The sequence below is a fragment of the Hevea brasiliensis genome, chromosome 7 (assembly GCF_030052815.1).
Source record: "Hevea brasiliensis isolate MT/VB/25A 57/8 chromosome 7, ASM3005281v1, whole genome shotgun sequence".
Lineage (NCBI taxonomy): Eukaryota > Viridiplantae > Streptophyta > Magnoliopsida > Malpighiales > Euphorbiaceae > Hevea > Hevea brasiliensis.
Genome location: NC_079499.1, coordinates 5837995 through 5849914, shown reverse-complemented (window position 1 = coordinate 5849914; position 11920 = coordinate 5837995). Strand labels below are relative to the sequence as shown.

General features: G+C 37.9%; 1 protein-coding gene across 2 annotated transcripts in view; it reads right to left on the bottom strand.

The window, feature by feature from the left end:
* Positions 1-684: 684 nt before the first annotated feature.
* Positions 685-11920, bottom strand: part of LOC110663222 (uncharacterized) — an 83070-nt gene continuing 71834 nt past the window's right edge. Inside the window, exon 3 of one of the 2 annotated variants that reach the window (XM_058149876.1) lies at positions 685-736. The gene's annotated coding sequence lies outside the window, so the exon portion shown is untranslated. Of the gene's footprint in view, positions 737-9329; positions 9343-11920 lie in introns of those variants that run through there. The other variant, XM_058149878.1, reaches the window with a different exon arrangement.

Sequence of the window (11920 nt, the reverse complement as noted above, 5' to 3'; positions counted from 1 at the left end):
TTAAGCTGATAGCTCCTCACACCTCAGCAGCTCAGTTTGCTGCTTCTCTAGTCTCTATATCTGTGACAGCAATAGAAGCTATCGCTGAGTACTAGGACTCAGTGGTGCACAACATACTAAAATAATCTTTATGCAAAACTTAAATCACATTTATTCAAAAATTTGACTAAACATGAGCATTAAACACAAAACATGAATTATGAAATTTTAATGCAAACCAAGTTTATTTCAAAGTATCAAAACACATTTCATAAAACCCACAGTTAGATCATGCCATTCGAAACAAATAGAATCTCAATAGCCAGAGGCTAAAGAGAAATCACATCATAAGGCTAGCTAGCTCAAATATATGGATATCCATTCACATCCTCTTCTACTGGCACACCTCAACACTTCTCCAGAGAAGGAATCAAAATTCAAAACTAATTACCCCCACTAGTCGTGCTAGTGAGGTGTTCAAATATATGGTCATGACACTGTGATTTCAAAACTTATCTTAACAATTTGCTAAACATTGTCATTTCAAATATATACAATAACTTTCAACAATTTAAGTCAAAACATCATAACTAATGTCACAAATAAATTTTCAACAATTCAAAGCAAATGTAAAATACATATTTCATTCACTTTATCAATGAATTTTAAAGCATAGTAATGTTGTGCACAAACCTCAAGCGAGTCGCCTCTTGGCCTTGACTCGGTTCCTCGGATTCTTTCCCAGTATTCTTTTCAACTGAAACACACAATTTTTACAGTGTTTTAGTACCATAACTTAACATAAATCCAAAAATAAATTTAACTTCACTTTTACTTAGCTCTAACGTGCTAAATTCGACGTTCTTGAAATTTTGTATTTCGGGTTACTATTTAATGCACTATTCAAGTGAAATTGTTGACTTTCTAAGGCTTAATAGGTATGGAAACTCCAACTTCACTCTCATACCACATTTTGATCACCAAACTTATCGGTTTTGGTCATTTTTTCAAAACTTAGGTCTTTTAGGCAAAATTGCCAAATTTTCAGTTTTGGTGTCCCTAATTGTACTATTTCATTGGTCAGTTTACTGTTGGAATTTGGCAAAACTTTCTTCATAGAAAATGTTCTTTATTGTCTTAAGTTTATTGTCCTTTTTAAATCACCCCAATTAGAGTTTTGTAGCTCAAGTTATAAGCAAATTATGTTTACTATTCATGCTGCATAATTTTATTCTGGCAGATTATTGATTCCAACTTCGTTCAGCAATTTGATCAAGTTAGGTCCATAATTTGGTCTAATTTTCTTCATATGAAATGTTATCCTATGCCTTAGGTTTCCATCGGTTCAAGAATCACCTAAATCGGAGTTTTCTAGAGAGAGTTATAGACATTGAAACTTTACTGTTCATATGGCAATCTGCAGTTCTGCAGATTCAGGTCACTAAATTTGCTCAATAATTTGATTGGGTTAATGGCATAATTTGGGTTGGTGTTCTTCATGAAAGTTTTAGGTCTATATCTCATCTAACCACTGGTAAAATTTCAGGTCATTTTGACCTGCCTAGCTCGAGTTATGACCAAATGAACAAACACTGTTTATTTGGTCAGTTTGTGCAGGGCAGCCTGCGATTTCTCAACTTCGGTCACTTTGTTCACTAGGTTTTAGTCACTTTTTGAGCAGGCTTCCGAAATGAAAATTGTGTCATTTAGTGCCTATTTTCATCCCCAATTGGTCCCATATCCATTAGACTTGTAAAATTTCATTTTTGGTCCCTCAAAGGAAATTTTGGTCATCTCACAAGACACATGACCTTATCCAATCCGAATTGGCTTTTAATTCCAACACTTCTAACACACCTCACTTGGTCACAAATGACCATTTTTCACTTCACATTAGGTCAAAGACACCATTTACAAGTTTTTCACATTTTTTGTCTCTAAACCCTAATGTCCAAACCCTAATTCACTAACCTCATGCATTTACTTGATTCCATGCCTCTAACCATAGTCATTCAACTAACTAAGGTTTATATACCCAATTAAATCCATCAAACCATGCAAATATACTCCCATATACATGCTGGCTGAAAATCATTCATGGTCCCTCAACAAAGTTTTATTTCATTTTAAGCATTTTTCTAAGTTATTCAAGCTAAAAACACAACAATTAATCTCAAACTTTCAATTTGATGTGCTTACCTCAACTTTGATATCCAATCTTCAATTTTTCTCCTCTTTTCTTCTTTCTTTCTTGTTAAATTTCTTTCTCAAGGGAAGGGAATAAGGTTTTATGGAGTGATTATGGAAGAAGTTGGGATTTGGTAAGGGTTTCAAAGCTTGAAGACAAGCTTTAATGGAGGTTTAACTATGGAGATATGAGGGAGAGGGAAAGTGATGTTTTGAAGAAGACGACTTTGTGTTTTATTTTTTTTTCTTTTCCTTCTTTATGTCTTTTGTCTTATGGAAGACCCAAAAATCCATTTAATCAAATTATTAATTATGGGATTTATGGCATCATGCATGATGTCATGCATGATGTCATTTCCCTACACCTTTTTCATTTTCCTTCTTTTTTCTTTTTTTTTTTCTTTTTTTTTTCTATTAGTTCTTTAATTTAATTTTCGATTCCGAAATTTTCTTTTCTCCGATTTTATTTGTGATTAGGTCGAGTCACTCTGGGTCAATTGACCAAATTGCCTTCTCACGGTTCATCGATAGCTTGCAATTAATTTCATATTTCTTCCGCTCACGACCTAATTATTTGACCGGCTTAATGATCTTTTCGTGATTTTCTTTTCCATTGTGTTTATAAGGGTCCTAAAGACCGCACGTCACATTTCTGATTCGAAATTTGGGTTTAAATCGACTTCACGATGCTCGTTCAGAAGGTCACCCATCGCTATGACTCTCTACTGCTTTAACTTCTTCGCTCGTTTTTCTTGTTTATACTTAACTAATTGGACATTACTAATTATTTGTGTTTATGGCTTACCAGTTGTCTTAAGTATGGTTCTAATCCCCTTAATTGTCCGGACCGACACCAGTCACCGGAATAATGAAATATACCAGGCTATACAAATGGGGTGTTACAATTCTCCCCCCCTTTAAAATAAATTTCGTCTCGAAATTTTACTTGGTATCAATCTCTGAACAGCTGTGGGTGCTGTCTCCTCATATCCTCCTCTCGTTCCCAAGTAGCCTCCTGGCCCGAATGATGGTTCCACAGCACTTTCACCAACGGTATCTGCTTGTTCCGTAGCTGCTTCACCTCATAAGCCAGAATCCCTATGGGTTCTTCTTCATATGTGAGGTCTGGATTCACTTCAATTTCCTCTACTGGTAGTACATGAGATGGGTCTGATCGGTACCTCCTCAACATAGACACATGGAAAACATTATGTATCTTCTCCAACTCTGGAGGTAGTGCCAACCGATATGCCAAAGGACCCACTCTTTCCAGAACCTCATATGGCCCAATGAAACGAGGACTCAGTTTCCCCTTTCTGCTAAATCTCATAATTCTCTTCCAAGGAGAAACTTTGAGGAAAACTTTCTCACCCACTGCATATTCAATATCTCTTCTTTTCAAATCAATGTAGGACTTCTGACGGTCTGATGCAGTCTTAAGTCGATCTTTGATCACTCTGATCTTCTCCTCAGTTTGCTGAATAATTTTGGGTCCAATCATCTTTCTTTCACCCACGTCATCCCAACACAACGGGGTTCTACATTTTCTGCCATACAAAGCTTCATATGGAGGCATCCCAATGCTTGATTGGTAGCTGTTGTTGTAAGCAAACTCAATCAAAGGCAAGTGTGTGTCCCAACTGCCCTCAAATTCAATCACACAAGCCCGTAGAATGTCCTCCAAGATCTGAATTACCCTCTCGCATCGCCATCCGCTGCGTGGGTGGGATGTCTTGAAGTTCAATCTAGTTCCTAGGGCTCTCTGAAGACTACCCCAGAATCTAGAAGTGAACCTAGGATCTCTGTCTGACACGATGGATAATGGCACTCCATGCAGTCTCTCAATCTCATCGATGTATAACTTGGCCAATCTTTCTAAACTGTAGTCCATCTGGACTGGTAGAAAATGAACAGACTTAGTTAGTCTGTCGACAATGACCCTTACTGCATCATGACTTTTCTGTGTCCTCGGAAGTCCCATCACAAAATCCATTGTTATTCTTCCCCATTTCCATTCTGGTACTGGTAGTGGATGTAACAACCCAGTGGTTACTTGATGCTCTGCCTTTATTTGCTGACAAGTTAGGCATTTGGATACAAACTCTGCCACATCTCTTTTCATACCCATCCATCAGTAATGCTCCTTTAGCCCCCTATACATTTTTGTGCCACCAGGGTGCATGGCAAAAGGAGACTCATGTGCTTCCTTCAAAATGATCTGCCTCAAATTAACATCATTAGGAACACACATTCTGCCTTGGTGTAGCAATAGACCATCATCTCTGATTGAGAATTCTGGTTTCTTGCCCTGTCGGACTTCTTCCATCGACACGATACTTCGATCATTACGGCGACCATTCTAATCTGATCAATTAACACTGACTGTACATGCCATGCAACTGCTGTCTGCCCATCATCATTAATCTCTAAGCTGGCATGCAATGATCTCAACTCATGTACCAAACACAAAGGAATAACCCGTAGACTTGCCGTAGACTTGCCATAGTCTTGCGACTTAAGGCATCAGCCACCACATTAGCTTTCCCTAGCTGATAGTCTATCAGACAATCATAGTCTTTTATTAACTCTAACCATCTCCTCTGTCTCAAATTCAACTCTTTCTGGGTGCCCAAATACTTCAAACTCTTATGATCTGTGTAGATGTAACACTTTTCCCCATACAAATAATGTCTCCAGATCTTAAGAGCGAACACAATGGCTGCAAGCTCCAAGTCATGTGTTGGATAATTCCTCTCATGCGGTTTTAGCTGGCGTGATGCATAGGCAATGACATTTCGATCTTGCATCAGTACACAGCCTAACCCATTATGAGAAGCATCACTATAAACTGTATATTCTTTACTCGGAGTAGGTAAAGTCAGGACTGGAGCTTCAGTCAAACATTTCTTCAATTCATCAAAACTCTGTTGGCATTTATCCGTCCACTGAAATTTCACATCTTTTCTAAGCAGCTTAGTCAATGGAGATGCCAACATGGAGAATCCCTTCACAAATCTACGGTAGTATCCAGCTAAACCCAGAAAACTGCGAATTTCTGTGACATTTCTGGGTGGCCTCCAATTAAGGACAGCTTCAATCTTACTGGGATCTATCTTAATGCCCTCTTCTAATACTATATGCCCCAAGAAAGATATCTCCTTCAGGCAAAATTCACACTTCGACAATTTGGCATATAGTTGTTTCTCCCTCAAAGTCTGCAGTACAATCCGCAGATGTCTATCATGCTCTTCTGCATTCCTCGAATAGACCAATATATCATCAATGAATACCACAACAAACTGGTCGAGGTATGGTCTGAAGATAGTGTTCATCAGATCCATAAAAGCAGCCGGAGCATTAGTTAACCCAAATGGCATGACCAAGAACTCATAATGGCCATAACAGGTTTTGAAGGCAGTTTTAGGAATACTCTGCTCTTGTACCTTCAGCTGATAATAACCTGATCTCAGGTCAATTTTGGAGAACACAGCTGCACCCCTCAACTGATCAAAAAAGTCATCAATGCGGGGCAATGGATATCTATTATTTATTATTACCTTATTCAACTGTCGATAATCAATACACAAGCGGAGAGTGCCATCCTTCTTCTTTACAAACAATACTGGCGCTCCCCAAGGTGACACACTAGGGCGGATGAAGCCCTCATCAAGCAACTCTTGCAACTGTCCTTTCAACTCTTTTAATTCTGCAGATGCCATTCTATATGGCGTTATGGAGATTGGGTCCACACCAGGCATAACATCAATCTCAAACTGCACCTCTCTTTCTGGAGGTAATCCTGGCAATTCATCAGGAAATACATCCGGAAAATCACATACCGTAGGGATGTCCCTTAGTGCTAGACTCCCCACTTGGGTGTCTATCACATGTGCTAAGTATGCTTTACACCCCTTTCTGATCATTCTTCTGGCTAGTGCAGCCAAAATGATGTTTGATGGCAGTAAATGCCTCTCCCCGTGTATTACCACATCACCGCATGAGGAGACCAAAAGTGTATCTTGATTCTGATCCAATCATAGCGTGATGCCTGGCTAACCAATCCATCCCCAAGATGATATCATACTCTCTGAAGGGCATTTCAATCAAGTTTGACAGGAAAACATGTCCTTGGATCACCAAAGGACAGTCTCTATAATTTCTGTTGACCCGAACCTCTTGTCCTAATAGACTAGTTACTAGCACTTCAAAACCCATTTGCACACATGGAACAGCAAGTGAACTGACTATACTAGCACTAACATATGAATGGGTTGAACCCGGATCAAACAATATAAATACTTCTTTATCAGAGATAGAGAATGTACCTGCTACCACATTGGAAGTCTCAGCCTCTTCTCGTTGTCTCATTGAATAAACCCTGACTGAAGCACTTCCTTGTCCGATCGACCAATCGTGCCTCGATCAGGCGGTACCTCTACCTCTACCTCTTCCTCTACCAACTGACTGTGAACCTCTGGGAGCAGGACTCTGAATAGATCCCTCGGCAGTAGTAGGAGCTGGACCATATCTCGGAGCACTAGTACAGTCTTTAGCTATATGGCCCTTGCCTCCGCAGTTAAAACAGGCTCGAGTGCCCCAATAGCATTCCCCCCATGAATCTTGCCACAAGTCTCACAGGGGCAGGAAGAATGTGAACCCCTGCTCGACTACTGACCAGACCTAGGGGGTCTCTGTCCGGAGAATCGGCCCCTACCAAATCTTCCACCTCGACCCCTGCTGGGTCCACTAAACTTCTTTCTCTTTCCAGAGGTAGCACCATAACTCTGTTCAACTGATTTTTCTCCCTTGTCTTTTTCTGATTTCTCAGCTTTTTCTGATTTTTCTTTCACTGGGGTTGCTTCTGATTCAATTCTCTCCAGTTCAAGTGCTTGAGACATAAGCTCTGAGAAGTTGCTGTGTCGAAATCCCACAACTTGCATCCTTATACTAGGCTTCAAACCCGTCTCAAATCTCTTGCATCTTGCCTAGCTAGTAGTAAGGAGACTCCCAGCATAATGACTCAGGCGGGAGAACTCCCTCTCATACTCTGCCACTGATCGATTTCCTTGTTTCAAACTCAAAAATTCTTGCAGTTTCTTATCAACATATGCATCTGGGATGTATTTCTGTCTGAACTCTCTGATGAAGTCATCCTGTGTCAGCTTGGTGGTTCGACTAATTTGGGGGATGGTCTTCCACCAATCATATGCATCCCCTTACAGTAGCGACACAGAGTATTCAAACTTCAGTTCATCTTGGTAGTGCAGCTTCTTAAATACTCTATCCATTCTTTCAAGCCATTGCTCTGCCTCCAAAGGGTCCACTGTACCCTTGAATTCTACAGCCCCATACTTCAATAACTTGTCATACTGTCTGGCTGGAGGCAGTGGTTGTGCCACAGGTGGTTGTGGTGGAGTTTGAACAGGTATACCCCTAGCCATTTGTTGAAACATCGCAGCCATCTGCTGTGCGAACTGTGCAGGGAACTGCGGCATTTGTGGGGCTGGTGCTGCTGACCCACTAACATTCAGTAAAGCTGGGGCTTCCCCTTATGCCTCAGCTTCAACAGACTGCTCAACTGAGCGATCCCCTTCTTCCATTTTAATCTGAAGTTAGGGTATCTCCTGAACAAATAACAGATGGAGATTTCCCCCCGTTAGTTCATATTCATAATGTAATGCACTGTATGTAACAATTATGGACATTGAGCAGTTGTACTTAACAAAGAAAAGACACAAATTCATAGGTTAAAACATACTTCAAAAATTTGCTCTGATACCACTAAAACATGTCACACCTTACCCCTCTGTAAGGCATAACATGATCCCGTAGAATACCTAATGAACTGCCGAACTTCACCTACCGATAACTCATTAAGTACCCTACAAGAGATTTTAAAACAATTTTCTTATTTTTGATAAGTGGTGAGCATTTCTAATAAGTATTTAAAACATGTAATTAAGTGGAAAGCTAGTTGGAAATTTTGGCCCATTTTATTTTTTCGCAAATTTTATAAAAATTTTGACAGAGTTCTGTCTATATTTTGAGAAACCAGTTCTTCAAATACCTGTAAAAAGCACTTCTAAAAATTTTTCTCAACAACTGCTTCAATTTCATACTCAATCTCAATCAATTTCTCAACACATTTATCAACTTTCAAATTTCAAATCCACTATCCAATGATCATCAAAATACTAGCAATCCATTTCATTCAAGTTAAATAAAATAGTTCCATTCATATTTCATTAGAAACAAAACAATTTAGATACATCATTATAAAATTTATATTAAGAGAATTTCAAACTACAATATATATTACAACTTAATACAATTTTTATACAAACTGCTCAAGACCCATTTTTACATGTCCATACATTTATGTGCAATATATACATCAAAAGAAATATTTACAGTTAGTGTACAAATTATACCCGAAGACTTTAAGCTGATAGCTCCTCACACCTCAGCAGCTCAGTCTGCTGCTCCTCTAGTCTCTGTATCTGCGACAGCAATAGAAGTTATCACTGAGTACTAGGACTCAGTGGTGCACAACATACTAAAATAATCTTTATGCAAAAATTAAATCACATTTATTCAAAAATTTGACTAAACATGAGCATTAAACACAAAACATGAATTATGAAATTTTAATGCAAACCAAGTTTATTTCAAAGTATCAAAACACATTTCATAAAACCCACAGTTAGATCATGCCATTCGAAACAAATAGAATCTCAATAGCCAGAGGCTAAAGAGAAATCACATCATAAGGCTAGCTAGCTCAAATATATGGATATCCATTCACATCCTCTTCTACTGGCACACCTCAACACTTCTCCAGAGAAAGAATCAAAATTCGAAACTAATTACCCCCACTAGTCGTGCTAGTGAGGTGTTCAAATATATGATCATGACACTGTGGTTTCAAAACTTATCTTAACAATTTGCTAAACATTGTCATTTCAAATATACACAATAACTTTCAACAATTTAAGTCAAAACATCATAACTAATGTCACAAATAAATTTTCAACAATTCAAAGCAAATGTAAAATACATATTTCATTCACTTTATTAATGAATTTTAAAGCATAGTAATGTTGTGCACAAACCTCAAGCGAGTCGCCTCTTGGCCTTGAATCGGTTCCTCGGATTCTTTTCCAGTATTCTTTTCAACTGAAACACACAATTTTTATAGTGTTTCAGTACCATAACTTAACATAAATCCAAAAATAAATTTAACTTCACTTTTACTTAGCTCTAACGTGCTAAATTCGACGTTCTTGAAATTTTGTATTTCAGGTTACTATTCAATGCACTATTCAAGTCAAATTGTTGACTTTCTAAGGCTTAATAGGTATGGAAATTCCAACTTCACTCACATACCACATTTTGATCACCAAACTTGTTGGTTTTGGTCATTTTTTCAAAACTTAGGTCTTTTAGGCAAAATTGCCAAATTTTTAGTTTTGGTATCCCTAATTGTACTGTTTCATTGGTCAGTTTACTATTAGAATTTGGCAAAAATTTCTTCATAGAAAATGTTTCTTATTGTCTTAAGTTTATTCTCCTTTTTGAATCACCCCAATTAGAGTTTTGTAGCTCAAGTTATAAGCAAATTATGTTTACTATTCATGCTGCAGAATTTTATTCTAGCAGATTATTGATTCCAACTTCGTTTAGCAATTTGATCAAGTTAGGTCCATAATTTGGTCTAATTTTCTTCATATGAAATGTTCTCCTATGCCTTAGGTTTCCATCGGTTCAAGAATCACCTAAATCGGAGTTTTCTAGAGAGAGTTATAGCCATTGAAACTTTATTGTTCATATGGCAATCTGCAGTTCTACAGATTCAGGTCACCAACTTTGCTCAATAATTTGATTGGGTTAATGGCATAATTTGGGTTGGTGTTCTCATGAAAGTTTTAGGTCTATATCTCATCTAACCAATGGTAAAATTTCAGGTCATTTTGACCTGACTAGCTAGAGTTATGACCAAATGAACAAATACTGTTTATTTGGTCAGTTTGTGCAGGGCAGGCTGCGATTTCTCAACTTCGGTCACTTTGTTCACTAGGTTTTAGTCACTTTTTGGGCAGGCTTCCGAAATGAAAATTGTGTCATTTAGTGCCTATTTTCATCCCCAATTGGTCCCATATCCATTGGACTTGTAAAATTTCATTTTTGGTCCCTCAAAAGAAATTTTGGTCATGCTGCCAGCACATGACCTTATCCAATCCGAATTGGCTTTTAATTTCAACACTTCTAACACACCTCACTTGGTCACAAATGACCATTTTTCACTTTACATTAGGTCAAAGACACCATTTACAAGTTTTTCACATTTTTTGTCTCTAAACCCTAATGTCCAAACCCTAATTCACTAACCTCATGCATTTACTTGATTCCATGCCTCTAACCATAGTCATTCAACTAACTAAGGTTTATATACCCAATTAAATCCATCAAACCATGCAAATATACTCCCATATACATGCTGGCTGAAAATCATTCATGGTCCCTCAACAAATTTTTATTTCATTTTAAGCATTTTTCTAAGTTATTCAAGCTAAAAACACAACAATTAATCTCAAACTTTCAATTTGATGTGCTTACCTCAACTTTGATATCCAATCTTCAATTTTTCTCCTCTTTTATTCTTTCTTTCTTGTTAAATTTCTTTCTCAAGGGAAGGGAATAAGGTTTTATGGAGTGATTATGGAAGAAGTTGGGATTTGGTAAGGGTTTCAAAGCTTGAAGACAAGCTTTAATGGAGGTTTAACTATGGAGATATGAGGGAGAGGGAAAGTGACGTTTTGAAGAAGAAGACTTTGTGTTTTATTTTTTTTTTTCTTTTCCTTCTTTATGTCTTTTGTCTTATGGAAGACCCAAAAATCCATTTAATCAAATTATTAATTATGGGATTTATGGCATCATGCATGATGTCATGCATGATGTCATTTCTCTACACCTTTTTCATTTTCATTCTTTTTTCTTTTTTTTTTCTATTAGTTCTTTAATTTAATTTTCGATTTCGAAATTTTTTTTTTCCGATTTTATTTGACAGTTAGGTCAGGAGTCAGCTCTCGGGGTCAATTGACCAAATTGCCCCTCGCCGGTTCATCCCAGTTTGCAATTAATTTCATATTTCTTCCGGCTCCCTGACCTAATTATTTGACTGGCTTAACAGATCTTTTTCGTGATTTTCTCTTTTCCATTGTGTTTATAAGGGTCCTAAAGACCGCAACGTCATATTTTACGGTTCGAAATTTGGGTTTAAATTGACTTCACATTCGTTCCCGAGAAGGTCACCCATCGCTGTGACTCTCGGCTCGTTTAACTTCTTCTGTTCTGTTTTTCTTGTTTATACTTAACTAATTGGACATTACTAATTATTTGTATTTATGGCTTCTCCAGTTGTCTTAAGTATGGTTCTAATCCCCTTAATTGTCCGGACCGACACCGGTCACCGGAATAATGAAATATACCAGGCTATACAAATGGGGTGTTACAATTCTCCCCCCCTTAAAATAAATTTTGTCTCAAAATTTTACCTAGTATCAATCTCTGAACAGCTGTGGGTGCTGTCTCCTCATATCCTCCTCTCGTTCCCAAGTAGCCTCCTGGCCCGAATGATGGTTCCACAGCACTTTCACCAACGGTACCGCTTGTTCCAGAGTCGCTTCACCTCATAAGCCAGAATCCCTATGGGTTCTTCTTCATATGTGAGGTCTGGATTCACTTCAATTTCCTC